The following is a 27,273-nucleotide window of genomic DNA, read 5'->3' on the forward strand; positions in this document are numbered from 1 at the left end:
CAATTTTTCCTTACTTAAATATGGAGTCTGCTTCTTAACTTTCATGTTGAAAGTCAAATGAGGAAGGTGGACACAAGGATTCACCCTGTTGTCACCCAGGCTTAGGGACTCTGAATGGGAGCAGAAAGTCTCACAGGAAACCTACAGGCTTAACTCCTTGGGGTGTGGATTTCTAGTCAGTTCTCATCTATCTTCTCCTCAAAGCCTGCAGTCAGTCAGCCCATTGCCTGACAATGCCCTCCCTTTTATTTATCTCCAAACCAAAGAGAAAGAGTGGGCTGGCTCGTGTTAGGCAGACAATGCTGCGAAATATAAATTGCTCCCACAGCCAACCCTGACAAAGAAAGATTTGAGGGCCTGTATGAATGAACTGCAAATTTCTGCCCCATCCCCTTGGCTCAGGGGAGGACACTGGAGCTTCATCATCATCTGGCTTCATGGAGAAATAGATGAGTCTCCGGGATTCCTGGAAAATGACAGGTAGGAGGAGGCTTTTGGGACAAGCAAGACAATTTACTTACCCAGTAGCATCTAAATAACAATGCCCAGTTGTCCTTAGGAGGCTCCCAACATCTCTGGAAAAGGAGCTCTGTGCAAGGGAGGCTGCTTCCAGCAGGTTATTAACTGCCATGTCTGCTGTGTCATTGCAGAAGGACAGGGGCTACTCTCTCTTTGTCTTTGGCTTGCATATGCTGTAGTATATGTACGCATGGGTGAGGGAGATGGTGGAGAGCCTGAGGCTTTAAGCTCAACGTGCAGGAGAGCAAACCTTCTCTGTGTATAATGCTCTCTGGCTACTCTCTCAAGTGCCAAGTGCTCCTCCAATGATCTTCTGCCAGCATTGACTCACCTAGTTCTCTCAGAAGCTCCTGTGATGTGGGTAGTCTCCTGTCTTTTTCCAGTTGTGTAGGATGTGGCTTCATAGCTTCAAAACTTCCAGTCTGTAGCTGCTTGGCCCTATTGCCTTTGGGCCCATGGCAAAGTGGCAGCTCACGAGTAGGAACTGCTCACCTCCGGATGACCAGGAAACATAGAGATCATACATGGAGTCAGGGTTCCAATACCCGCATCAAGGACATGGCCTCAGGACTTCACTTCTTTGCATTTGGCCTCACTTCTTATTATTTCTCTACTGCCCACTTTGGGGGACAACCAAACTCCAAATTACAATGGAAAACACGGCCAAGGAATCCCTCTTCCCCAAACACTACATGACACAGGAAAGCCAGGACCTGAAGCTGAATCAGTGGTATGTGACTCAAAAAGTCATGCTTTCAGTATGTCTGAATGGTACCCAGGAGTCCTTGATGGAGCCCAGATGCCCTGCAGTACTAAGATCCTGTCTGATGAGCAAAGCTGCGAACATGTCTTGGATACCAAGTAGGTGGTGCCGAGCTGAACACACTGACAGCATGGAGACGATCAGATCAGGATGCTGCAGAGAGAGGGCTGCCAGAGCTAGACACGTGTGCCAGCTGTCACAGCGCAGCAGTCACTGTGCTGGGCACCATATGTTAACTCGCTTCTTTCTCACTAGTACTTTTGCAAGCAGGTACAGCTATACCCCCATTTCACAAAGGAGGCTAGTGAGGTACAAACAGTCTGTGATTTCCTCAAGGTTAAAGTCAGCATTGGCAGGGGAAGAAATCAAAATGGCTGGGGCATAGCTACCCAGCCTGTCTCCAGTCAGCCCAGTTCTTATCACACAAATCAAGATATGGTAGGTCACAGAACTATCCAGGTTAGTGTCAAGGGCCTGCAAAGTTGCCCAGTAACAGCTTCACAGATCTAATATTGCTTGGGACACCTTGAAGGATAGGAGCATTTCAAGACAGATGGAGAAGAGAGACAGGGAGCGTTCATGCAGATGATATAGCAAGAGCAAATGAACAGACAGGTACTGTTTGGATTCTAAAAGTGGACAGTGTGCAGCCTGGCTTCTCTGACCAGTAAGGAGGGATCAAGAAGAGAAATTTGATAAGAGACTACTCAAGCACAAAGGCAAGAGCCTTGGACTCTGAGCCAGGAGTAGATTTGGGGGCCATTATGTCTATGCTTTGAGGTTGCAGTGGGTAATAGGAGCCAAGGGGGTTGAACCCCAAGATGAGGAGTGAGGAGAAAGGTGAAAACATTTATGGGAGAGTTTTCTGGCAAGACAAAGAAGGGTGGAGAAATGGAGAGAAAAAAGGAAGGAAGATATATGCTAAGGAAAAAATAGGCATGGAGAAGAAGGGAAGATGGGGAAGAAAAGAATAGAAAGAGAGAGGGCAAGGAAAGTATAGAAGAGTTGGGGGATATGGGAAGGGGAGTTGAGAGGAGAGTAGAGGCAAAGAAAGATAGGAGAGAGAGTGCTGGCCAGGGACAAGTGGAGAGAGAAGGGGGGGGGATAGAGGAAGAAAGGGGTGAGAAAAGAGAGGAGCAGAGAGAGAAAAGGGGCAGAGAGAGCGTGAAGAGAGGTCAAACAGTCCGTTTGATAGCAAGCCAGGGCTATCTGGCTATTTGTCAGGTAATTTTTGGGTGAAGCCTGGAAGAAATGCCAACAGGGATCACAATCTGGTATACATCATGGATGACATAAACAGATATCTACCCAACATCCTTCATCCTACAGAAGGAAGGGTGGCCCCTAAATCTTCCTCACTTCTGATTGTACCAGAGAGTCGCATTCTAGCTATAACAAGCTTTGGTACCCTTCAGTGTTTGCTGCTTTTCCATTCAGAGCACTGGAGTTCACTGTCTTCTGAGAGCCATGCTGCTGTGCTGGTATTGTTTGGAGTCTTATTTTGAACCAGCTAGATCAAATACCAAAAAAACTTGTTGCCTAAAGGACCAAAATGTTGACTTTCCATGTGCAGCTATGTTTAGACTCCTCTAAGCATTTAAAAACACTTATATCTAGGCATATCACAAAGAAATTCTGTGACATGCTGAGATGGACCATGGTATGGAGATTTCTTCTAGGGCTCTCTGAGTGATTCTAAAAAGCAGCTACAACCAAGAGCCAATAGATTCAGTCTTGCAACCGTCCCATTTTGCTTGCTTCGGTCAGTATTTGAACACTAAAACTCTAAAGACACTCTCCCCCACACTTCACACCATCGCGAAGAACTAGGGGATCCTTGTTTGAAGGTCAGATTAATCTCTTCTATGATAGAGTACATTTCTATACCCAAACCAAGTCGTTGTTCCAATACCCTGAGGGTTGATACCAGACCTCAAAAGCCCTCCAGGGTCTTCTGCCTTAGTAAAGACTACATCAAGTCCCCACATATGAAGACACACAAGGTTTGGAGATCTTGCCATCCTAAGCCACAGTCAGTTTCCAGGCACCCATTGAGCTCTGGTGACATTGCAATTCAACATCTTCCATGAGGAGCCAGGGGAATCCCCTATCCTCTCCTCAACCCAGCTCAGTCCAGCCATCCCCAGTGGAGCAAGCCAGCATGTGGTGTTCTTTTAATTAAGTCCCACAGCAGTGCCAAGTGCTTCCAGAGATGCAGTGTAGGAGTTGTCTCTGAAGTATGAAGCAGGTTGGCAAGGTGGGGGTCATGATTGATCTTTCCACAATAGAGCCAATTTGCTTCTAATGACTTGACATCCAGCCAGCATCAATCCAAACTCACAGGGGCCTCCATGATCCATTTGTTTTCTCTGCAAACCAGAACCAAGTTTTCACTCCAGGGAAGTCAGTTCATAAGGATGCCATTTCTTGAGACATATTAGTCTGGAAAGCAGAGAATGCAATCTCAGATGCTTACAGAGGCCATAGAAGAAACATAAATAAGTGGAGAACACCAGAGAGGTGGGTAGGAGGAGATGCAGCCTGAGAGCCAGTCTCCTTAGCTGCCTGTCCTTTATCTAGACTGTGACACGAGTCACCGATTACAAGTGTGTGTGTGTGTGTGTGTGTGTGTGTATGTGTTTCTGGAGTTCTGACTAATGATACTCTTATTCACTGACTGTTTCATCATTCTTACCTTGTGACTGTCCAGCAAATCAGCTGTCCTTTCCATTTGACCCACACTAGACGAAATGAACTATGTCTTAGGATGTAGAAAGACTCATAGCTGTTGACTGTGATTTATCTATGGGAAGTTCCATAACAAAAAACCTTCTGCCCATTCATTCCTGCTCCTTGGAGCCTTTGAGGGTCTCTGAAATCTGTCCTTGAATGCCTGGAACAAGATGATGAAATTCTTGACCTTACTGATGAACAAGATTTATTCTCTAAACCTGGTGTTATAGTCCATTTTCTGTTGCTATGACAGAAGACTCCAGACTGAGTAACTTGCAGAGAAACGTGTTCCTCACAGTTCTAAGAGTTTAAAGGTCTAAAGTCAAGGACTACATCTGGTACCATCTTTCTTGATGGTGTGTCTTCTGTGATGCATCTTAAGGCAGATCGGGGCTTTGTGCCATGCCAAGGAAAGGTAATACCTATAGCAAAAGCATTCCTTTCATAAATCCTTAATCTACTGATGAGTTAATTCATTGGTGAGGTTGCCTTCACACAGGTTAACTTGGAAGACAAGGGTGCTTTGGAAGCTACTAAGACCAATTACAGTGATGGATACAATGAGATCCACCACCGCTGGGAGCAATGTCCTGGGTCCTAAATCTGTGCCTCCCATTGCCAAGCTGGAAAAGGCAAAGGCCAAAGGATTTGCGACTAAATGGGGTTAAATGTGCATGGCTAAGTTTCTGTATATAAATATAATTAGAAAATTATCTTCAAAAATCAAAAACAAGAAAAGAAAAAGAAAGGAAAAGAAGAGAAGAGAAGAGAAGAGAAGAGAAGAGAAGAGAAGAGAAGAGAAGAGAAGAGAAGAGAAGAGAAGAGACAAGACCTTCATAATACCCAGCTGTTGGGCACTTTCTTAATTGGTTATTGATGTGGGAGACCCCAGCCCATTTATGGGTGGTGCTACTACTGGGCTGCTGGTCTTGGTTTCTATAAGAAAGCAGGCCAAGCAAACCATGTTAAGCAAGCCAGTAAGCAGTGCCCCTCCATGACCTCTGCATCAGCCCCTGCCTCAAGATCTCAGCCCTGTTTGAGTTCCTGTCCTAACTTCCTTTAGTGATGGCTTATGGATAGGGAAGTAAAAGGCAAATGAATCCTTCCCTCCCCAACTTGCTTTCGGCCATGGTGTTTCTTAGTAGCAATCGTAACCCCCTAAGACACCGACTCTGTCAAGGAATTGTCAAGACTATTACAAAGTGGGCCTGGAGAGATGGCTTGGCAGTTAAGACCATTGACTGCTCTTCCAGAGGTCCTAAGTTCAAGTCTCAGCAACCACATTGTGGCTCACAACCATCTGTAAGGGGATCCAATGCCCTCCCTGGTGTGTCTGAAGACAGCAACAGTGTGCTCATATAAATAAAAAATATATAAATATATGTATATGTGTGTGTGTGTGTGTGTGTGTGTGTGTGTGTGTGTGTGTGTGTGTTACTAAGACTCAAAACCATGGACTCTGGTCTAAGCTACTACTTTGCTAGGGGTAAGCAGTAAAATCAGCACACAAGAGAAGGAACGTTTGTGACATGTCTACCAGTGCTGTTGAATGCAGTTTCCATTACCCCCACCAGCACTGTGAAGGATGGAAGTGCATCCCCAATTAGCCTAAGAAGAAACTGACTCTCAGCACAGGAGAGAAATTGCTAAAGGTCTTCTTGCTAATTAGAGTAATCAAGCTTTGAAACCAGGTTCATTTCATTCCAAATTATACTGGACCTGGCTATCTGTTTGCTGTGTTTCAGAGAAAGGACAGCTCTCCTAAAGTTCCCTTTGAGACATACGTATCCTTAAGTTAGAAGGTAGCTAACCAAGGCTCCTGAGCTAATCTAGCCTCCCATATTCATGAGGCTCAAAAGGTTAAGAGTGGTTCAAAGTTCTAGTTTGCTGTCCACACAGTTTACTCTTGCCTAGGGTCAATCTACAGAACCTAAAGTCCTTGGTTAATGGCAAAATCCCCCACCTCTCACCAGCCACATCATAAGTTCTGGCATAGCAGTTGACTGGTCCAGATGTTTTGACAGTAATTTGACTTTGAGAACACTCTGAACAAACCTGGATGCTTCTCTCCATGCTAAAAAGAAAAGCCGGGCCTCAAAAACTGAGGGGTGAAAATGAAATCATGGGATCTTCTTCACCTATACTAAACATGTGTTCTTAAAAAAAATCTCATGCTTCTGAAACGTCTGCTGTGTGCATGAGCTAAAAGTCTGCTGTGTGCAGGAGCCGTCTCCCAAGATGACTGAGAAAGAGTTGAGGGGGCCAGCTTTGGCAGCTGATTAATTGCCTGTCACCTGGTGATACCAGGAGCTGCTGAGTCTGGTCCTGTCTGCCCCACAGATAAGAGATGCTGCCAATATCAAAGTTCCCCTGCTCCCCTTCCTTGGAAGAGAGGACAAGGCTAGCCTCTGTCTCTGCTTACCCTGAGGGAAGCCAGCTTCTCAAAGAAATCCAAATGCAAGACAAGGACTTCTGGACATCAGAGCTTTCCTACATGGTCTGTTACTATACCGCTTTCTGCAAAAACTGTGCAAGGACAAATCACAGAAGGTTAATGAAGCAAAATCAAACACTGGGGAGACATGAAGCTTTATCCATGTTCCTAAGACCATGGGCCTAGGAAGCTCTCAGATAAAGTGGAAACTGGTGTAGAAAAGGTAGGAGTAGCTATTGGCCCAGGTTCCCTCTGGCCTTGCCTTTCCTGCATCATAGAAACCTTGATATCCCACACACTGGTATATGCAAGATCACAAAAGAGCCAAAAAAAAGGCCTCTGCTATTTCAAGAGCACATAAGGCAAACCCCACTAAACAAGGAAGCCTTTATGGGTTTTTGTTGTTGTTGTTGTTGTTGTTTTTGGTTTTGGTTTTTTGGTTTTTTTTTTTTTTTTTTTTTTTTTTTTTTTGCTTTCTTAAGAGGACCTCCTGTTTTCATTCCCTTAGCTTGTTAATTGCCCTTCTGCAGCTGGGTGCTGCTAATTACAAATGAAAGGTATTTATTCATTATAGGAGACCAGCAGGAGAGTCTCTACTTAGCAGCACTGTGTTAATTTGAGTTTGGCTTCAGAAGGTCATAAAGCTGCTTTGAATGAAAAGGTTTACAGAAACCTCCTCTCCTTCCTTCACCTTTCCCAAGGAGACCCTGGAAAGTTCTCCCCACTCCTATCTATCTCAGTGTTTATTAGAGTTTATTTTTGATGTTTCTTCCAGAGTTCATATGTTGAGGATGTGTTCCTCAAGGTCATGCTAATGGCCCGTGATGAACGCTTTAGGAGGTGGGGCCTATAGTGGAAGTCAGGTCATCCAGAGCATGAGGTCTTTTGTTTTGGGTTTGCTCTTTGTTATTGTCTGTTTGCTTGTTTGCTTGCTTAAGACAAAGTCTCAGGGCCCACGAAAGCCTCAAATTCATATGTACTTAGATGACCTTGAACTCCTGACCCTCTTGTCTTTGTTGCCCAGCTACTGGAAGTATATTATACACCAAGGGCCTGCTTTCCAGGGAGGCTGTGGAAACCCCAGCCCAACCACTCCCCTCTCTCTCCTTGAATTACCATGAGTGAGCAGTCTAGCTCTGCCCCATGTTTCTTAGCATAACACGCTGCCTCCCTCTGGCCCACATTGACAAAGTCTAGCAACCATCTCTTGAAATCACAGCCAGACTAATCCTCCCCTCTTGTAAGATCCCTTGGGGAACTTAGTCATAGCCGCAGAACTCCTACTAACCTCACATTCCCTGGCTCACAGGCCATCCTGCTGATCCTGCCAATGCAAGCACATCCTCTTCCTCTTCTCTTTGCTCCTTCAGCATCTGCACTGCAGGATTTTAGGTCCTTCTGCACTCTCCAAAATTTCTATTTTGTGTCCCCTGTGTCTACTTGAATGGTTGGTCTGGTCCACTGTTTTAATTGACAAGCTATGTGCCTACAAGTGAAGAAAGAAGACTGAACAAGTACCCCCATCTGACCTTGACTAGGAGCTGTAATCTCATTCTAGTTTTTTCCAGAGAGCACTGGCTTTGGAGGCAGCAAGCATTATCTAATAGTACCTATATTGTATAGTGTCCCCCTGGCAGAGCTGGGAGAGACTGCAGGAAGACAGCAGCTGCATCCCTATTGTAGTCTCCTCTTCAAACCTTCCCATCTTTAGAAGTTACATTGTAATTCCACTACAGTATCCCAGCTCAAAGATGAAAGTGTATTTTTCATATGAGATGCTATTTTCTAACTCTCAATAATAATAATGAATAATTTGCATCACCTTGATCTCCTTTTGTTGTCTAATTAATTGCTCTAGCTAGAACTTCTAGTATTTTATTGGCTAGGGAGAGAGTGGGCAATTGCTTTTAGTTTCTCTCCATTTAATTTGATATTGGCTGTTGATTGAATGTATATTGCTTTTTATTAGGTTTAGGTATGTACCATGAATTCCTGATCTCTCCAAGACTTTTAACATGAAGGGGTGTTGTATTTTGTCAAAGGCTTTTTCAGCATCTAATGGAATGATCATATGACTTTTTTTCCTTGAGTTTGTTTATATTGTTGATGGATTTTCATATATTGAACCATCCCTGCATTCCTGGGATGAAGCCTACTTACTTGATCATGGTGAATGATCATTTTGATGTGTTCTTGGATTCGGTATGAGGAAATTTTATTGAGCATTTTTGCATCAGTATTCATAAGTGAAATTGGCCTGAGTGAGGTAACTCAGACCCAAAGGACATGCATGGTATGTACTCACTGATAAGTGGATATTAGCCCAAAAGAATAGGGTACCTAGGATACAACCCATAAACCCACCATAAGAAGTGTAACAGGCAGAAAGTCCCAAGTGAGGATGCTTCAGTCCCATTTAGAAGGGGGAAGAAAATAATCACGGGAGGCAGAGGGAGGGAGGGAAGGAGGGACCTAGGAGGGAGAGGGGAGTGCGAGGGGAAAAGGCTAGCAGGATCAGGTATGGGAGAGGGTACAGAAGAGGAGATCAGAGGGCCAGGAGAACTAATGGAAATAAGCAGCCTGTGGGGATGGGGGATGTGGGAGAATCCTCTAGAAAGTGCCAGAAACCCAGGAGATGAGAGACTCTGAGAACACAATGGGGGTGACCTTAGCCAAAGTGCCCATCAATGCAGAGAAGGAACTCTAAGAGTCCACCTCCAGACAGGGCCCCAACTGGAAGGACTAGGTTACTAACCCACAGTCAAAATTTCTGACCCAGAATTGTTCCTGTCTAAAAGAACTGCAGGGACAAAACTGTAGAAGAGACTGAAGGAAAGGCAGTCTAATGACTGGCCCAACTTGGAATCCATCTCATGGGGTAGGGGCACCAAGGCCTAACACTATTACTGATGTTATGATACGCTTACAGATGGGACCCTGGCATGGCTGTTCTCTGAGAGGTCCTACCAGCAACTGACTGAGACAGATGCAGACACTTACACCCAACTATTGGACTGAAGTCAGGGACCCCTTAGGTTGAATTAGGGGAAGGATTGAAGAATCCAAAAGGGAGGATGACCCCATAGGAAGACTAGCAGTCTAATCTAGACCACAGGGAGTTTCCAGAGACTGAGCCACCAACCAGGAGCATACACTGGCTGGTCCATATATAGCAGAAGTCTGCCTGGTCTGGCCTCAGTGGGAGAAGATGAGCTTAATCCTTGAGAGACTTGAGGCCCCAGGGAAGGGGGAGGCCTGTGGGAGAGAGGGAACCCTCTGGGATGCAATAGGGAGGAAGAATGAGATGAGGAACTGTAGGAGGGGGAACTGGGAGAAGGGACAATGACTGGAATGTAAATAAAGTAATTTCAAAAATAAAAAATAAAAATGCCCACTTATTTAGGCCTCAGCTATTGCTTTCTTTAATGTTAATGTGTATTGACTCTTTTCTCTCAACACTCCTACTAGGCAGAACTATTATTTTTCCCTTTTCCCGTTAAGGAAACTGACTCCCCAAGAGCTCAAACATCTCTCTCAAAGTTGGATCACTACCCAAATATGGAGCAAAAGTAGGCAGGGTCTGACTGCCAGGGGCAGCAATCTATGAGTAGACAGGGCCATTAAGTGGAAGGAAGAGGGAAGAGCTAGGAAGACAAAAGAGACCACAATGGAACCTGAACGACTCAAAATCCGAGGTTCCCCAAGATGGCTACAGCGTTGGCTGTGAGCCAAAAGCCAGCAGTGTCCACCAAAGCTTTTTCTTAAACCAATGTAATCCATCAAAATATGGAGGAATTGAGGTCACTGTGAGGATGAGATTGCAATCCTGAAAGATTCACTGTCTTTCCTCTATGAAGTGCAGAGAAGAAAGATCTGAAATGGAAGAAGGAGGCCTAGGGTTGGCCATATCCTTCAGATCCCCAGGTCTAGTCACACCTACAGGTTCACCTCTCCTCTGAAGTTTGTTAACATATGGCCATCCAATCCTGCTATATCCTAATAATTTAAGAATCATCTGTGAACTAGTTAAGCTAACAACACATTCTCTTTATTTATTAAGGGACTCGATGGGATTTGCCATTTGTGTCTACAGTACATCAGCTTTATTCTGTTATTTTCTCTTTATTATTAATATTATTATTATGCTGGTTAGATTACTGAGTTTTAGACAAGAAGTTACTCACTCGATCAAACTTCACTTCTAATCAACAACATCATTAATTCCAGATCACAGATCTACACCTAAAGCTATACAAATAAAACTTCTACAATAAAGCACAAGAAAATACCACTGAATCAAAGAACTCCACATAAAACCAGAGACACTGAAACTTACTGAGGAGAAAGTGGGGGAAAGCCTTGAAGATATGGGTACAGGGGAAAAATTCCTGAATAGAACAGCAGTGGCTTGTGCTGTAAGATTGAGAATCGATAAATGGGACCCCATAAAATTGCAAAGCTTCTGTAAGGCAAAAGACACTGTCAATAAGACAAAAAGGTCACCAACAGATTGGGAAAGGATCTTTACCTATCCTAAATCAGATAGGGGACTAATATCCAATACATATAAGGAACTCAAGAAGGTGGACTCCAGAAAATCAAATAACCCCGTTAAAAAATGGGGCTCAGAACTAAACAAAGAATCCTCACCTGAGGAATACCGAATGGCTGAGAAGCACCTGAAAAAATGTTCAACATCCTTATCATCAGGGAAATGCAAATCAAAACAACCCTGAGATTCCACCTCACAGCATTCAGAATGGCTAAGATCAAAAATTCAGGTGACAGCAGATGCTGGCAAGGATGTGGGGAAAGAGGAACACTCCTCCATTGTTGGTGGGATTGCAAGCTTGTACAACCACTCTGGAAATCAGTCTGGAGGTTCCTCAGAAAATTGGAAATAGTACTACCGGAGGATCCTGCAATACCTCTCCTGGGCATATATCCAGAAGATGTTCCAAACGGTAAGAAGGACACATGCTCCACTATGTTCATAGCGGCCTTATTTATAATAGCCAGAAGCTGGAAAGAACCCAGATGCCCCTCAACAGAGGAATGGATACAGAAAATGTGGTACATTTACGCAATGGAGTACTACTCAGCTATTAAAAAGAATGAATTTATGAAATTCCTAGGCAAATGGATGGACCTGGAGGGCATCATCCTGAGTGAGTTAACACAATCACAAAAGAACTCACATGATATGTACTCACTGATAAATGTATATTAGAAACTTAGAATATCCAAGGTACAAGATACAATTTGCAAAACACATGAAACTCAAGAAGAACGAAGACCAAAGTGTGGACACTTTGCCCCTTCTTAGAATTGAGAACAAAACACCCATGGAAGGAGTTACTGAGACAAAGTTTGGAGCTGAGATGAAAGGATGGACCATCTAGAGACTGCCATACCCGGAGATCCATCCCATAATCAGCCCCCAAACGCTGACACAATTGCATACACTAGCAAGATTTTACTGAAAGGACCCTGATATAGCTGTCTCTTGTGAGGCTATGCCAGGGCCTAGCAAACACAGAAGTGGATACTCACAGTCAGCTATTGGATGGATCACAGGGCCCCCAATGGTGGAGCTAGAGAAAGTATCCAAGGAGCTAAAGGGATCTGCAACCCTATAGGTGGAACAACAATATGGACTAACCAGTACCCCCCAGAGTTCGTGTCTCTAGATGCATATGTGTCAGAAGATGGCCTAGTCGGCCATCATTGGAAAGAGAGGCCCATTGGTCTTGCAAACTTTATATGCCTCAGTACAGGGGAATGCCAGGGCCAAGAAGTGGGAGTGGGTGGGTAGGGGAGTGGGCGGGGAGGGTATGGGGGACTTTTGGGATAGCATTGGAAATGTAAATTAAGAAAATACTTAATAAAATATTTAAAAAAGAAAATACCACTGAAACAAAAACCTCCCACAGCATTTTTAAAATACTAAAAGTATATCACAAAACAATATATATATATACATATATATATGTATATATATAACTAGCTTTATTGAAATTAACTTCTGTGTTATTTTTCTGTTACTATAACAAAGATAATGAGCTGAAATGAAAAAGTGTACACTTTGTCTCTCAGTTTGAAAGACATTAGTTGGTTCCATTGATTTTGGACCTGTTGGGAGGAGGTATGAGAAGTGGGGGATAGACTACTCTGTGCCAGCACAGACACTGGCTTGATGGTCCACCTGATGTCAGCTCAGACCCGGGCTTGATGGTCCACCTGATGTCAGCTCAGACCCAGGCTTGATGGTCTACCTGATGTCAGCTCAGACCCGGGCTTGATGGTCCACCTGATGTCAGCTCAGACCCGGGCTGGATGGTCTACCTGATGTCAGCTCAGACCCGGGCTTGATGGTCCACCTGATGTCAGCTCAGACCCGGGCTTGATGGTCCACCTGATGTCAGCTCAGACCCGGGCTCGATGGTCTACCTGGTGTAGACTCCAGACACATTAATCAACCTTGCTAGACTTCAACTTTCACTTGTGCTAACTGAACTTACTGTGTAAGATTTATGGGGAAATTACAAAGCTAATGGTGTTGCATTGAATGCTGTTATCCCATCCCTTCCTGACTCCTCGAGAATTCCTGTCAGCTCAGAACTGCAGAATATAGTTCCATTTGAAAAACAGGATATTTGCAGGTGTACTTAAGGATTCTGGGTTAGAGCCGTCCCTGTATCAAATGAAAGTATGAGAGTAAGAGACAGCAACCCCAAAAGAAGAACAACAACAATATCAACCAACCAGTCCTCCAAGAGCTCACAGGGACTAAGCCATTAACAAAGGAGTACACGTGGATCCAGCTGCTTAAGTTGCAGAGCATGGCTCTGCCATACACAAATGGGAGGAGAGGTCCTTGGTCCTATGAAGGCTATATAGATGCTCCAGTGTAGGGGAACTGAGGGTGGGGAGGTGGGAGTGGGTGGGTGGGTGGAGGAACATCCTCATAGAAGCAGGGGGAGGGAGGATGGGATAGGGGGTTTGAGGATGGGGGAGAACCGGGAAAGAGGATAACATTTGAAATGTAAATAAAGAAAATATCCAATAAAAAAGAAAGAGAGCAAAGGATTCTCTGGACTCAAGGAGTTATGTGCACATGCAGAACTGACACACACAGCACCCAAGGACATGCAGGTTACTGCATGTCATGGCCACACCAGAATGCTAATCCACACAGTTAGTATGATGCCCAGTGAGTGGATTGTTTTGCTGGTAACCATTTATCCTTATTCCTAAAGAGCAATGACCCTGCTCTGCATTCCTGAAGAGGCCATGAAGCATCTAGCTATTATCTGTTTTCCCAGATCCAATAGCAATTAACACTTATGGCCAGGCCATTTAATAAGCACAGATGAATTCCCTTGCAGGGGTGGTGACTGGAAGTCTTTGTCCAACTTGGAGGCAGGGTGATTTCTTTTATGGCTTCTCTCCTGGGCTTAGAATCAATGATGTCTCTCTTTCAAAGTTTCTTCCTCTTGCATGCCTATCTATGCTGGGCCTCTCCTCTTATGAGGTCATCCATTTCACTGTAGTAACAGCCTCATTTTAACCTAATCTCTTTTCAGGTCCCCTTTTCAATGCAGATAAGTAAGTACTAAGGCTGAAGACTTTAATATGATGTTTGAGAAGACACACTTCAGCCCTTACCAGGGGTTGATAAATGCTTATTGTACAGACGCATCAGTGCATAGAAGTCTATAGCTTGCAAAGACAGTTCAATTGCATCAAACAAGGATTTATGGGGATAACTGCATGGACCACAGATGTGTCCTGCTCAGGTCCTGCTGCAGGGAGCAGGCCTGACTCAGAGGATCCAGCCCGCACAGTGTTCATGTAGCCACCCTTGGCTAGGAACCTCCAGCTAATGAAGTGCGAGAGAAGGAGGGAAGAAGAAAGGCTCAGGACCTCAGCCACTCCAACAGCTACAAACTCCTGTCTGAGAAGGCAGTAGCTTCACTGGTTTTCCCCATTAGCCTGGTAGACATCCCCTGCCCCCACTACATCATGAGCTTAATCTCTCTCTCTCTCTCTCTCTCTCTCTCTCTCTCTCTCTCTCTCTCTCTCTCTCTCTCTCTCTCTCTCTCATCACTCTCTCTTTTCCTGGCACAGATGTCAGACCTGCATCATACTTGAAATCTCTCTTCATTGACTACAGTCCCTTCTCTTCTATCCTTCATAGAAATCTTCACTGAATAAATCTTACATATTTTGTCTTCACCTGCTTGGGTTGCTCTAACAATAGAACAGAGAAACAGGCAGGACATTTGAAACTACACCTGGTTACATCACACAGCTCTGGTGACCAGAAGTGTGAAATGAGGTGGGCAGCACACTGCAACATCGGTGAGGATGGCAAATGTTCCATCACACCCTATGCCTCCATGGTCTGCCTTACTTCAGACCAGGAACAGTAAAGCTAGCCTACCATAGCCTGCAGCTTCTGACATCATCAGTAAAAATCACCCTTCCTTCCTTTAAAATAATTTTCTAGGTATTTTATCACAGCAACAAAAGTTTGACTAACAGTTTCTATAACAAAATAGCAGAGGAAAGCTAATATTATAAAGAAGAAAGGGTTGCCTGGATCACAGGAGGCTGGAAGCCTTGCATTAGCATCCTATTGGTTGGCTCTCTAAGGAAAGCCTATGCAAATTATAGCAGGAGCCAAAGAGTAGCTTATGAGTCTCACAAGAGAAAAACTTAATTTCTCCTATGGCAGCGCCCCAAAGACCTAAGAGCCCCCCCATCCCCCGAGGTTTTCCCTTAAATGATCCATCACTTCATGCCTCAGCACACTGAGAAACAAGCTTTCTCAGCCTGAAGTTTTAGGTCTCACTTCACATCCATATACACCTGTATACCATATATACACTTCAATACCATATATACATATATCCCATAGCCATAACTCCTGTGCATGGCCATCCTTCACCTCCCTCTGCTCTGCCCCATCACACCTCTGTACCTCTCTTGCAGCCACAGATAATTTGTCTGCAGGCCTGTCTGCTCATTCTTCTGTGTCCTTGTTTGTCTTTTGAGAAGGGAATGTATTTGAGCAGCTACTATGCACTTGATGTGAAGTCCATCTCCACAATCCCCAGAAAGGTCAAATCCCCCATCCCATCTTCCAAATGAAACTTGGAGTTCCAGTAAAGCAAAGCCACTTAACCTCGGTCCCATAACTTGCACAAGATGTGGCATGGGCCAGAATTCAAACTCCCATCCTCCTCTCTAATACCAGCCCCTCCCCACTACACACCCCATACAACCACAGTACCCCTGCCAACAGACAGCTGGGGCAGATGGGGTGGTTATCAGGACAGTCCTGCCCTTTCTGCACACTGAGGGGGCTGAACTAACAGATATTTAGCTTCTTGCCTGCACTGACATTTTATTCTACGCTTCTTATCTTTCCTTTTGACACCACCTGCACTATTGGAGACAAGTTGCTGCTTTAAAAATAATGATAAAACTGCCTGTCAGTGGAAATAAGCTGCACGCACTATCTTGCTAATAGAAAGAAGCAGGGGGATTTTTGAGACACCTCTGCGAGTTCGTTAGGCATGCAAGATTAAACTCGAATTCATCTTGGCCCAGCTAGACGCATTCAGAAACTGAATTGCCAGGGATTGAATTTTCAGCCTCTCTGCGTTCACCATGAAGATGAGGAGGACCCAGACAAACAAGCAGCAAGCTGCTCATCAGAAAACAGAGTCTATGGCCCAAGGAATCTTGACCAGCTTGGACTCATCACATGAAAACCTAGGGTGTACACAGCCCGACCGCCTGCTATGAGTCGCCTAAAGTCATGTCTTGATTCCTCAGTTTCCTCACCTGTAAATTGAAGAAAATGACAGCATGCCTGCCGGTGTCTGTTGTGGAGAACAAATAAATAGCTACTACATACAGAGAGCAGGGCTGCTGATGTGTGGAGAATGCTCACGGATGTAAGTCATAATTATTCTATAGGGTTTTCCCAAAAGTGTTCAAGAACGCAGGATCATGCTTCTAATATTATGTACCCCCTGGGCCTGTGTCCTGCTTCTGGCTACCTCCCACCCTATTCCCCCTCAACTACTTTCCTCATCATGACTGAGGCCTGGTCCCAGGACCCCTAAGGGTACTAGCATTCAAAGATGCTCAAATCCTGTATATTAAATGGTGTGCTGTTTGCATAAGCTGGGCACAGCTTCTGTAGATGTCAAATCATCTCTAGATCTTATTGTTCTGATGGATCTAAAGTGCTCATGAAAGGTCACATGCTAAGGGCTTAGACCCAGCCTACGGTGCTGCAGGGTGGTGGTACGACCATTGGGAAGTAGGAGGAATTTTGAAAGTGGTGGTGAATTTAGAAAGTGGAGCCTAGTTGAAGGAAATGAGACATATATTTGCCCCTGTGGGAAATAATATCGGGATAGGCTCCCTCCCCCATTTATCTTCTATAGTTCCTTGATGCCCTGAGGCAAGCAGCTAGCTTTTACACATGTTTCCACCATAATGCATGTCTACAGCATGGACAAACAGTAATGGGGCCAAATGACCATGAGCTGAAAAACCACAAGCCAAAATTAACATTTTTCTTAGCATGTCATCTATTCAGTTATTTTGTCACAGTAATGAAACACTAATACACATATGTCTCATACATTGTGCATGCCACATCGATGATTATACTGTGTTCTTCTGGGAACCACGACAAGGGGGAAATTTTGTTTTGTTTTGTTTTGTTTTCGAGACAGGGTTTCTCTGTATAGCCCTAGCTGTCTTTGAACTCACTTTGTAGACCAGGCTGGCCTTGAACTAAGAAATCTGCCTGCCTCTGCCTCCCAAGTGCTGGGATTAAAGGCATGAACCACCACACCTGGCCCAAGGGGGAAATTCTTACAAGTTCAAGGCAGACAGTTTGTTTCAAATATTTTTCATCCATCATGGCAGAATCCACAGATGCAGAACCTTCAGCTACGGAAGGACGATTGCCCTTGTGGGACTCCTGATACGTTCTACTCTCTCCTCATATCCAAATTCCTATTCACCCCTTGGGGGTTACTTCACCCAGGATCCTTCTCCTGATTCCCTGCCAGGCAGGAAGACTGGATTTGGGGCTGCAGCAAGATCCCATTCAGCATGAGGCTTGGGCCTGTGGTCAGAGAGATGATACTCCAGGAAGACTGCCCCCTCAGTTCACTTTGTCTAAGTCAGCACTTGAGAATACACTGGGGGAGACATGGTGTATATCAACCAAGATTTGGGAACCTTCCTGCAGACTTGGAAAACAATGAGGTTATTAATTTCCTAGGAAGCAGATTCTGTATTATCTATCTCTGACTTCTAGCATTCCATCCTTCCTCCCAACGCAATAGCATCACCTTCAAGTCCTACACATAGAGAGCCTTGTGACACTTTGCATTTGCCTCCTATGGTCCACCTATGTTATATGTGGCTAGCTTGTCACAGTATGGATCCAAGAACTAGTCTGCATGCATTCTGATATAAGATTATCCATTTCTTGGCTGTTTGACCTCTCGGGGGAGTTATGTAACCTTTTTGAACTGTAATTTCCTTGTTTGTGATAACTAATACTAATACCTTTCTCACAGTATTGCTCTCTGAGTTAAATGAGTCAAGTCGAAAAACTCTCAGAATAGGGTCCAGTGCACAGATATTTTCCCCAGCAAGCACTAGCAATGATTAGTATTACTTTTAACCTTTGTGTGCTTCTCCATCCATGTCCCCATCCAGAAGACTAGTGACTAACAACATTATTGATCCTTTTTCCCCCAGCCCATGGCATAAGATAATTCAAGGACAGGAGATCAAAAAGAGGAAGGACCAGGAAAAAGAAGAGAGATTGAGGAGAATGGAAACACTACCTCCTGAGGAGGTTCAGAAGATCTGGAAACTCACTGTGAGGCTCAGAAGACTCCAGAAACTATAAACTTAAAAGGACCAGCCCTAAAGCTACAGAAACAAGCATCACTTGCTAGGGGAGAAGAGACTTTCCCTGAGCTGTCTGCAAGTAGACAGTAACTCCAGGGACACAGCTTTCTGGCTGGTCACTCATGTTGGGTGGGCACTTAGAAACTTGCTGGTCCCCCAAACTAGACTGGGATGGAAGAGTTATTTCACTCTATTGTTGGTACCCTATCTGGAGTGTGAAGGTGCTTGCTCAGGAATTACCACACAACAGAAAAAGAACAAGGATGGGAATGAGGGACGAAGCAAGGGGCAGGAGAGAAAAGGCAAAGGGGATTCCTCAAGCTTGGTTGACTGTAACACACATACCAAACCATCTGCCATTGTAGGATGTCTGATAAATTATATCCAAGCATAATTGGCCATTCTGTTACTTTTCAAAAAAAAATGTAACTGCATTAAACTGCAAAATATTTCAAGTCTCTTACTGTGGATTCATCATTTCTCATTTTGAAGGAGAGATGATTAGACACAGTAGAAATCACTTGAAAACTGAGTCCCATGGTGCAAGATAACTCCCTACAGTGGGCCAGGATGCAGACAGTTTTGCCAAGCCCTTCCCAAACACATTTCAGTCCCTACACAGAAAGCAGGGGCCAGCACTTCCTCCAGTGCTTACCATGTGGTTGGTCTCACATACTCAACTCAGCCTAGCAAGTCTGATACTCAGTTCTTCAAGCAATAAATATCAACATCACTTCCAGTCTCATCTTGAGATTCCCATGATGCACATCCTCTGGATCACTGCTTAAAACCAAAATGTGAACTAACCAGTTTTCAGCCCAAAACATTGCCATGCAGATCACACATCTCTGACTCTATGTAACCAGTATTGTCTCCAACTTCATGATGGCTATAGCTACACAGAGTGAGAGGAGTTATAGGAATCAAACACCAGCCCCACTGAGGTGAGAAGGCTAGCATGTTCATCTTACAGATCAGACAGTCTTGCTCTGTATTGCTTAAACTTTGACCATTCAGGCGCATCTACATGTCTTTCTGTTGTTCCCACTGGTATCAATATCTGTGGTACTGATAGAGACGTTCTGAGGAAGTCACTTACAAGTAGGAGCTTAAAATTGCTGAGGACTACGTTTTCACAGCAAGAGGTGGTCCTCTTGGCCATCCAATAATTCCTCAGTGGCTTTCCCCCTTTGTTTCAGTTCAAGGTTTCAAAAGTCCTGGTCACTTGGCTCCATTGTGTCTGGGACTGGTGAGGCAGCGCATCATTGTAGGACACATACAGTGGGTAAAGCTGAATACTTCATGGTGGTCAGCAAGGGGAGAGAAGGAAAGGAACAGAGAGGCAGGGAAAGAGGGAATTTTATAACACCCTCCTTCCCAATCATCTAAGCTAAGCATCCATCAGTGGATTACCTGGATAATGAGATCTGAGTTGTGATGCAACCACCCCCAAAGGTCCCAACTTTGAAAACTGTTTTGTTGCCTTGAGGAGGATCAAGCCTTTCAATACGTGAGCTGGGACACTTAAGACACAGACTATAACAAAGCAATATTTAATGTTTTTCTAGTCAAATGGAAACTGAGAGAAGACAATTAGGTAGAGAAATATTAAAGTGTATTTGTCTTACAGAATTCTGCAATTTTAAATATTGATTTTTTTTGTAACCCTGAGCCATCTATTCTGGAAACCTTGACCTATACTAAGTATGGCTTATGCTCCGATTACCAACCATCCAGGTCACCTGGAAATAAGGGGATGCTTACCCAGTCCACCACTTAGCTAAGGATCAGTTGATACCCTTTGATAGAATGCATTTTTTCACTGACTAGGAACAAATAACCTAAATGTCCTTACAGTCTCCCAGGACATCAGAATGGCCAGTGTGGATACTTAAACATTATCTAGTCCTCTCTTTGTCCAGGCTTCTCTCCTTCTTCATCCCTGGGAAGTTTAACAGCAGCCAAATTCATATCCATTTATTTTACACCTTACACAAATGCCTTCCCTGTGTAAACCCCTATTCAATGGTAAAGACAACACACTTTCAATCCCTCTTTTCAACTAGAAAGCTAGGCCTTAATCAAACAAATTAATTTATATGATTATATGTCAGCTTTCTTGATAAACAAAGCAATTCATTTGTATAATTCATTAATGAATATAAATGCATAAAATTGTGAATAATTTTTCAGAAATAAAGTGCAAGGTAAATACAAATGAAAAAAGACAGTATCATTAAAATACAATTCAATGTATTTTGTTAAAGCTAATGAAATTGAAATGTACTCTCCATTATAAAATCAACAGAAAATACAGGATGAAAAAATTAGGGTTGTTACAGCACTAAACGGAGACTTTCTCTTTGATATAAAGAGATATATCCTTAACAAGAGAACAGTGTGTGAGGAGTAACATTCCGACAGTGGGAGAGAAGAATCGGGTGCTGTTGCTTAATGCCCTCAATAGGATATCACACATCATCAATGGATATCCCCAATCAGCAGGAATGCAAACTATGTCAAGGAAATGAAATACTCAGCCAATATTACCCATGAATCTCTGAATCCTGTCCGACCTTAAAGGTGGTCTTGCTAATGCAAAGTCCCTTGGGCACCTCAACACGATAAAAGCCGTGCATGTAGAACTGGTGACTGACATCACACTCAGCAGTGAGACTGAAAACCAGAGAAATGAAGGAAGAAAAGGCACTCAGGCTGGACCTAGTGACACAGGGCTGTATCTGTTCACATGTAAGATGAGTAGTGAATCCTGAAGATACCCCCTCCCAATTAGTAAAATTAGTATATTCATTGAACTTTTGGGACATATAATCAACATGTAAAAATCGGTTTGAGTCCCCATGCACTAGTAATGAAAAATAGTCAATTAATTTTCTAAAAGAAAGTCAAAAACATTCAGGAAGGCAATGTTTTCAATAAATGATTCTAAAAAACAAACAAATAAACATATTTTTAAAAATTAAATTGAAATTTTATACCTTATTTTTAAAACTCACAATGAAGACAGAACTGCAATAGCTAAAATCCATAAAATTCTTGTGGGTAAAAAGGAATAGAGAAAAATACACGTGATATTGCATTAAATGATGGTTCACCGGATATGCCAAAAAGCATAAGCAACATGGGAGAGTTCACAAAGACAAACTTCTATGTCTAAGGTTCTAAAATAGAGTGAGAGGAGAATAGGCAAAATAAGAGTGATAACTGGGCGTTATCATAAGGATTGGGTGTCTCATAAGGATTCATATACAGAACACATGGAGAACTCTCATCAACAATGAGTAACAGAAGCAACCCAGTTCAAAAGCACATAAAAGGCTTTACTAAACATTTCTTTGTAGATCCAGAAATGTCTCATAACCAGATAGAAAGACACCCAACATCACTAGCCATAAAACAATGTGCATTAAAGCCATGATGAGATGCTATGTAGTATCTGATATGACAGCTTACAACAACAACAAGAACATCTAAAAATAACAAGGGTGGGGATGTAGAACATTTGAAAGGAGGCCCTGTGGGCTGCCAGTTGGTCTGTGAAAATCATCATTTTCCATGGAAAAAAAAGCATGGTAATTTCTAACAAAATTAAACACACACACAAAAATAGCACATACGTTAACAAATCCATTTCTAAATACAAATCCAATTAAAGCTAGGGAGATGGAGAATGGCTTATCGGGTAAGATGTCTTGTTGCTTTCACTGAGCATCCAAGTTCACCTCCCAGCACCCACATCCCATGGCTGCAGCTCCAGGGGATCCTATACACTCTTCCAGCCCCTGTGAGCACCCACACTCATGTGAACACGTACACACAGACACATAAACATAATCATAATAAATAGTTATTTTTAACAAGCTTGAACTCAGTTCTTCTTAGTGTTCACAATGCCATTATATACAACTTACAACAGAGAGAAACATTCTAAAAGTGTCTGTGTATATGTGCACATGGAAGGTGGTATAGCGCTATAAAGAAATAGAAGCATATCACAAAGTATAATGTAGGTGAGTCTTGAGAAACAGGCTAAGTGAAATGTGCCAATCATAGACAGGGAATTGGTATAGAATTCCATTTATACAAGGAGTCTAAAGTAGCTGAATTCATAGAGACAAATAATGGAAAAAAACGCAACCAGGGATAGCAAAGAGGTAAAAATTAGAAATGATTTTTCTAGACAGAGTTCCTGTTTAAAATAAGGAAAAGTTTTCTAAGTGGATAGTAGTGACTGTGATGGTTAGTTAGTTAGTTAGTTAGTTAGTTAGTTAGTTAGTTTTGTTGTTTGTCAACTTGACAAGCCAGGGTTGTCTGAGAAGAGGGAACCTCAATTAAGATTGTGCCCCATCAGAATGACCTGTAGGCAAATATGTGGGGCATTTTCTAGCTTAATGTCTAATGTAGGAGGGGCAGCCTGCTTTGGATAGTACCACCTCTTGGGCAAGTGGCCCTGGGTTGTATAAGAAAGCAGTCTGAGCAAGTAATGGGGAGCAAGCCCGTAAGCAGCTTTCTTCTACAGTTCCTGCCTCTGTTCTCACTTGACTTCCTGCCCTGACTTCCCTCAGTGGTGCACAGTGATCGAGACACAGAAGCCAAATCAACCTTTTCCTCTCCAAGTTGTTATTGTTGTTGTTGTTGTTTTTAGTGTTTTATCATAGCAATAGAAAGCAAACTAGGCTTCAAAATGGCTATGCAAATGATGAATATGGTTATGTCAATGAATTACACATGTTTAGAAATTATAATTTTGTTTACAGAGAGACAGAGAGAGAGAGACAAAGAGAGAGAGAGACAGAGAGAAAAAGAGATCTACTATCCAATCATTCAGAGGAAAATGGATAAGAATCTACAGAGAAGACTGTCAGGAGGTTCAAAAGTTCAAAACTTAGTAACACCCTATCTCAAAATATAAATAGACAGGGCTGGATAAGTGGCTCCATAGTTAAAAGCACTAGTAGTTACAATGAGCTAGATTCAGTTTCCAGCATCCATGTAGTGGCTAACTGTAAGTTCAGTTCCTGGGGAATCTAAATGTTCTTCTCTGGCCTTTGAGGGCACAATATACACACAGTGCATAGAGGCAGCCAAAACACCCGTGATCATAAAATAAAAATAAATAAATCTTTTGTAAATACAAATAAATAAAAAATCAAAAGGCTAGGAACAGAGATCAGTAGTAGAACGCTTGCCTAGCAAACCTGAGGATTGTGTTAGTTGTCTCATTGCTGTGGCAAAGCATTTGACAAAAGACACGTAAGGATGGAAAGGTTGATTTGAGCTTGCAGTTTGAGAGATGCTGTCTATCATGGAAAGATGTAGCTGGAGAAACAGGAGGCAACGGACCAAACTGTGCCCACGATCAGGAAGCAGAGCCTGACGCATCCCCATGCTCAGCACATTTCCCTTTTGCTTAGCCAGGCCTTCACTTCATGGCCAGAGTGATTCTTCTCTTTCAATTAATGTAATCTAGATAACCCTTCACAGAAATTGTGTCAAATTAAAAGAAAATGCCCCCTATAGCTCATAAATTTCCATGCTTAGTCCCCAGTTTGTTAATAATTTAAAAAAGATTATGGGTGTGGCCTTGTTGGAGGAGGTATGTCACTAGGAGTTGACTTTGAAGTCTCAAAAGCCCACACCAGGCTTAGTGTCTCCCCACCCCTTGCCTGTCTTTCTGTGCATCAGAACATAAAGCTCTCAGCTACTTCTCCAGGACCATGTTTCCCTGTATGTCACCATGCTCCCCATCAACATGGCAATGATTCAATCCTCTGATACTGTAAGGAAGCCATCAATAAAATTCTTTCTTTTGTAAGAGTTGCTTTGGTCATGGTGTCTCTTTATAACAATATACCAGTAACCAAGACAGACATGCCTAAATGATTATTTCTATGGCATTTCTAAATCCCAATGTAGTTGACCCTTGAGATAAAACATCACAAGGTCCTAGTTTGGATCTTCAATGATGATAAAAGGCAGAATACCCAAGATACAATTCGCAAACTACATGAAACTCAAGAAGAAGGAAGACCAAAGTGTGGACACTTCGATCCTTCTTAGAAGGGGGAACAAAATACCCATGGAAGGAGTTATAGAGAAAAAGTTCAGAGCAGAGACTGAAGGAACGACCATCCAGAGACTTCCCCATCTAGGGATCAATCCTATAAACAACCACCAAGCCAAGACACTATTGCAGATGCCAACAAGAGCTTGCTGACAGGCGCCTGATATAGCTGTCTCCTGAGAGGCTCTGCCAGTGCCTGACTAATACAGAAGTCCATGCTCACAGCCATTCATTAGACAGAGCACAGAGTCCCCAATGAAGGAGCTAGAGAAAGTACCCAAGGAGCTGAAGGGTTTTGCAGCCCCCTAGGAGGAACAACAATATGAACTAACCAGTACCCCCAAAGCTCTCTGGGACTAAACCACCAATCAAAGAAAACATACGGAGGGACTCATGGCTCTAGCTGCATATGTATCAGAGGATGGCCTAGTCAGTCATCAATGGGGGAGAGGCCCTTGGTCCTGTGAAGGTTCTATACCCCAGTATGGGGGGATGCCTGGGTCAGGAAGCAGGAGTGGGTGGGTTGAGGAGCAGGTGGAGGGGGAAGGGGAGGATATAGGGGATTCTCAGAGGGGAAACTAGGAAAGGGGATAGATAACATTTGAAATGTAAATAAAGAAAATGTCTAATAAAAAAAGAAAAAAGAAAAAAGGGGGTCTGAATATACAGTTCAGTAATAATGCCTTTATTTAAAAAGTATATTTATATACTATCTGTTTACCACCATGTGTTTGTGAGAGAGAGAGAGACAGAGACAGACAGAGAGACAGAGAAAAATATCTCTGTCTTTGTGTTGTTGCTTATACACATAAATATACATACACTGGCTGATTTCAACTATACTATGAAACTCTCTAATGGTGCAAATGATTTTAAACTGAACAATATCAGAAAGCGGTGGCCTGGGATGGTGGAAGACTGGGACAGCTTGGTAGCAATTAGACTTTTTAGGGTGAAAGTAATACATGAGATCTTTCTACTAATGGCATATAAAATTATCCAAGTTCATTTGACCAAACTGAAACTTTTATTATGTGTAATTACATCTGAAAGACAAAGAAAATTCTACTGGTCACAGTCTCTCTTTTTCTCTAGCTGAAGCTCCCAATATCCCCCTTGCCTTTTTGTCTCCATGGCTACATCATCCCTTGCTCATCTTTTGTTGATGGCTACATTCTTTCCTCAGCACTGTCAATACACTCAATCAGGTTCCATTACCGTTTCCCAGGTCTGATACCTACTCGGTCTTCTTACAGTGATTTGTCATGTCACCTTCCCAACTCTTATAAGGTTATGCAACTTCCTTATATAATCTCTCCAAATCTTCCTTCCTATAATGACCACATTTGAAGGATTTTCTTCACTATATTCCAAATGCTAGACTCTGGTATTATTTCTAGTATTTGAGCACAATAGTTTAATTTATTGTCAGATAGAATGATTAGCTTGGACCACATGGCGATTCCATATGGCTTAACAGGAAAAGTTGAAAACTGAACAATTTCCAACTTTCTATGGTGGACATTCATTTTAAAAATATTAAAATTGCAAAGATTTAATAAGCAAGAATGAATAATTAGGCAATTTAAATCTTAGTTTAAATAATAAGTAGAGCTAAATAATTAAGTTTAGCTAAATGCCAATAGCTAAACTTGTTGGAACAATGGGGTGTAGAAGATTTTAGCAGCTGATGAGCACATGCATACTTGCTCCTGGTGACACAGTGTTCTTACAGAGGTCAGCTTGCAAGCCTCAGTGTCTTATGCTTTATTCTTCATACCCAGTAGAGTGTGTGGAGGGTAAGTGTTCAGAAAATATGGCCAAGGAGGGAAGAACCAGGAGGATTCCATCCTAGCCAAGAAAATGTGAGTCCCAGGTCAAAATGTGACCCTGTCTCAAAGGAACAGACTGAGTGAGACAAAAAGGTCACTCTGTGCCCTTTCCTGGTGCTTCAAAGCATGTTCAGTGGTGCGCGCATGTGCGCGCGCACACACACACACACACACACACACACACACACACACACACACGCGCGCGCGCGCGCGCGCACGCGCATGTAGGTTTACAAACATACATGAATAAGTACTTAAATAAATCTTTTTAGAAAAATATATGGAGGAGAGAATGGGCGGTCTGATAATAACCAGAATGTCCCAAAGACATAACTGACATAACTTCTGCTTATGAGTATTTGATTTGCTAGGGGCCATATGGAGATCTCTTCGGGATGGAGGAGCTTATGAATGTGACATACCTGTGTTCAGAACTCAGCTTCTCTCCTTCTGGACACTTGATGCACACATAGGTTCCTTAATCTCTCCCAGATTTAGTTGTTCATCTGCTAAATGGGGTGGTGGCCAATTAGGCATTCACTCCCATGAACATCACTCTGGGGCTCCAACAGCCAACAAAAATCAACCAAAAGATCTGCCCTCCTGGAGGAGCTGCATTTGAGAGAGAAGAAATGATAAATTAAATGCGTAAATTATAGGCTGTATTTGAAAACGAGGTTTCAGAAGATAGGGCTTTCTGGGTGAACGAATAATGAGCAAACCAAAGGGCTTCGAGCAGTCATTGGTGATAGGATAAAATCTCTTGTAACAATGAGCAGTTTTGAGAAATTACCTACACAGATTTAAAAACATGATCATTGTTAGTTAAATGGACAGACTAGAACAGTAGAATAGGTAGACTAACATCAACATATGGATGAGGGGGAGAAGACAGACAGACAGACCTGACAATATTGACACAAGAGGCATTCTCAGAAGCATTGCAGCA

The sequence above is a fragment of the Mus caroli genome, unplaced genomic scaffold (assembly GCF_978045245.1).
Source record: "Mus caroli unplaced genomic scaffold, Mus_caroli_1 scaffold_8, whole genome shotgun sequence".
NCBI lineage: Eukaryota > Metazoa > Chordata > Mammalia > Rodentia > Muridae > Mus > Mus caroli.